Here is a 3828-nt window from a genome sequence, read left to right on the forward strand (position 1 = left end):
ATTTTGGTCGATTGAACCAGGGCAGGACTTACTCAGTTAATGGTAGGGCGTTGGGGAGAGTTACAGAACAAAGAGATCTAGGGGGACCGGTTCATAGCTCCTTGAAAGTGGAGTCACAGGTGGACAGAGTGGTGAAGAAGGCATTCGGCATGCTTGGTTTCATCGGTCAGAACATTGAATACAGGAGTTGGGACGTCTTGTTGAAGTTGTACAAGACATTGGGAAGGCCACACTTGGAATACTGTGTACAATTCTGGTGATCTTATAGAGGTCTATAAAATAATGAGGGGCACAGATCAGCGAGATAGTCAATATCTTTTCCCAAAGGTAGGGGAGTCTAAAACTAGAGGACAGAGGTTTAAGGTGAGAGGGGAGAGATACAAAAGTGTCCAGAGGGGCAATTTTTTCACCCAGAGGGTGGTGAGTGTCTGGAACGAGCTGCCAGAGGCAGTAGTAGAGACGGGTACAATTTTATCTTTTAAAAAGCATTTAGACAGTTACATGGGTACGATGGGTATAGAGGGATATGGGCCACATGTGGACAATTGGGATTAGCTTCGGGGTTTAAAAAAAGGGGGCAGCATGGAGAAGTTGGGCCGAAGGGTCTGTTTCCCTGCTGTAAACCTCTATGAATCCCACCTTGGCTGATGGTGGAATTTGAATTCAATAAAAAATTTGAAATGAAGAATCTACTGCTGACCATGAGAGATTGACTAGGTTAGAATCAGAGTGCAGAAAGGGGCCATTCGGCCCAGCGAGTCTGCACTGACCACAATCCCACCCAGGCCCTACCCCCATATCTCTACATATTTTACCCACTAATCCCTTCAACCTACACAACTCAGGACATGAAGGGACAATTTAGCACGGCCAATCAATATAACCCACACATCTTTGGACACTAAGGGACAATTTAGCACGGCCAATCCACCCTAACCTACACATCTTTGGACCCTAAGGGACAATTTAGCACGGCCAATCCACCCTAACCTGCACATCTTTGGACACTAAGGGACAATTTAGCACGGCCAATCCACCCTAACCTGCACATCTTTGGACACTAAGGGACAATTTAGCACGGCCGATCCACCCTAACCTGCACATCTTTGGACACTAAGGGACAATTTAGCACGGCCAATCCACCCTAACCTACACATCTTTGGACACTAAGGGACAATTTAGCACGGCCAATCCACCCCAACCTGCACATCTTTGGACACTAAGGGACAATTTAACACGGCCAATCCACCCTAACCTACACATCTTTGGACACTAAGGGACAATTTAACACGGCCAATCCACCCTAACCTGCACATCTTTGCGGTATGGGAGGAAATCGGAGCACCTGGAAGAAATTCACGAGACACGGGGAGAACGTGCAGACTCCACACAGACAGTGAGCTGAGCCGGGAATGGAAGCCGGGTCCCTGGAGCTGTGAGGTAGCAGTGTAAATCCACTGTGTCACCCAAAGATAGGATTGTTTTGGCTGGAGTTAAGATGAATGGGGTTGAGAATCTCATAGAGAATTATAAAATTCTAAGAGGACTGGACAGGGTAGATGTAGGGAGGATGTCCCCAATGGTCCAGAACCACAGTCTGGGGACTCAGATGGGTATAGAGGGATATGGGCCAAATGTGGGCAATTGGGATGAGTTTAGGGGTAAACAAGAAAGGGAAGGGCAGGGACATAAGAAATAGGAGCAGGAGTCGGCCATCTAGCCCTTCGAGCCTGCCCCGCCATTCAATAAGATCATGGCTGATCTGAAGTGGATCAGTTCCACTTTCCCGCTTTCTCCCCATAACCCTTAATTCCCTGTCTATCAGAAACCTATCTACCCGTGTCTTAAATATATTTAACGAGGCAGCCTCCACCACTTCAACAGGCGGAGAATTCCAGAGATTCACCACCCTTTGAGTGAAGAAGTTCCTCCTCAACTCCGTTCTAAACTGTCCCCCTCTTATCTTGAGGCTGTGCCCTCTAGTCCTGCTGTCCTTTCTGAGCGGGAAAAATCTCTCTACCTCTACCCTATCCATCCCTTTCATTATCTTATACGTCTCTATAAGATCCCCCCCTCATCCTTCTAAACTCCAACAAGTACAGACCCAGTCTATTTAGTCTCTCTTCATAGTCCAACCCCCTCATCTCCGGTATCAGCCTAGTGAACCTCCTCTGCACTCCCTCCAAGGCCAAAATATCCTTGCACAGGTGCGGCGACCAAAACTGCACACAGTACTCCAGCTGCGGCCTCACCAGTGCCCTGTACAGTTGCAGCAAGACCTCCCTGCTTTTATATTCTATCCCCCTCACTATAAAGGCCAGCATCCCATTTGCCTTCCTGATCACCTGCTGCACCTGCAGACTGGGTTTTTGCGACTCATGCACAAGGACCCCCAGGTCCCTCTGCACCGTCGCATGCTGCAGCTTTTCGCCCTTTAAATAATAATCTCTCCTACTATTATTTCTGCCAAAGTGGATAACCTCACACTTGCTAACATTGTGCTCCATCTGCCAGGTCCTCACCCACTCGCTCAGCCTATCCAGATCCCTCTGCAGGCTTTCCACACCCTCCACACAATTTGCTTTACCACTCATCTTTGTGTCATCAGCAAATTTCGTCACCCTACACTCAGCCCCCTCCTCCAGATCATCTATATAAATGGTAAATAGCTGAGGCCCCAAGCACAGATCCCTGAGGCACTCCACTAGTCACCAACTGCCAACCAGAATAGCACCCATTGATACCGACTCTCTGCCTCCTATTAGACAGCCAATCCTCTATCCACGCTAACACCCTACCCCCAACTCCGTGCATCCTAACCTTCTGAAGCAAGCTTTTGTGAGGCACCTTATCAAACACCTTTTGAAAATCTGAAAACACCACATCCACTGGTTCCCCTCTGTCTACTGCACTAGTCACATCCTCATAGAAATCCAATAAAGTTGTCAAACACGACTTCCCCTTAACGAATCCGTGCTGCGTCTGCTCTATCAAACCATTCTTTTCTAGGTGCCTCGCTATTTCTTCTTTGATGACGGTTTCCAGCATTTTTCCAACTACAGACGTTAAACTAACCGGCCTATAATTCCCTGCCTTTTGTCTGTTACCTTTTTTAAACAGCGGCGTAACATTAGCCGTTTTCCAATCTTCCGGCACTTACCCGGAATCCAGTGAATTTTGCTAAATAATTACTAAAGCATCCACTATCACCTCTGCCATTTCCTTCAGAACCCTGGGATGCATTCCATCCGGTCCTGAGGACTTGTCCACCTTCAGTCCCATTAGTCTATCAAGCACTACCCCTCTAGTGACAGTAATCGCATTCAGGCCCTCAACTCCTACCATCCTTCTATCTTTAATATCCGGCAAACTATTCGTGTCCTCCTCTGTGAAGACCGAGGCCTCAGCCATTTCCTCATCTCCCACCACTAAATCCCCCCTGTCATCACATGTTGGGCCGAAGGGCCTGTGTCCCTGCTGCAAACCCATGAAACCCCCTGGACTCAGTCACCTGGTCTTCAGAGGACTTCTCAATGGGCAACCTTCCGGCAGGGAGCTACTGCGCACGCACCGCAGCCGGCGGCCGTCCAGACAATGTGCGCAGGCGCACTGTCAGCGGCCGCTTCAGGCATGTCCGCAGGCGCAGTATCGGCAGGCACCCGCGACACTTGCGCAAGCGCTGGAGCCGGCAGCCGCCAGGGAAGAATGCGCAGGCGCAATGTCAGCGGCGCAAGCCGGCAACCACTCAGGAAGAGTGCGCAGGCGCACTGTCTACGGCGCGCGAGCCGGCAGCCGCGCGTGACAACAGCGCAGGCGCAGTGTCGGCGA

This window comes from Carcharhinus amblyrhynchos, unplaced genomic scaffold, assembly GCF_965287045.1.
Source record: "Carcharhinus amblyrhynchos unplaced genomic scaffold, sCarAmb.v2.hapA scaffold_567, whole genome shotgun sequence".
Classification (NCBI taxonomy): domain Eukaryota; kingdom Metazoa; phylum Chordata; class Chondrichthyes; order Carcharhiniformes; family Carcharhinidae; genus Carcharhinus; species Carcharhinus amblyrhynchos.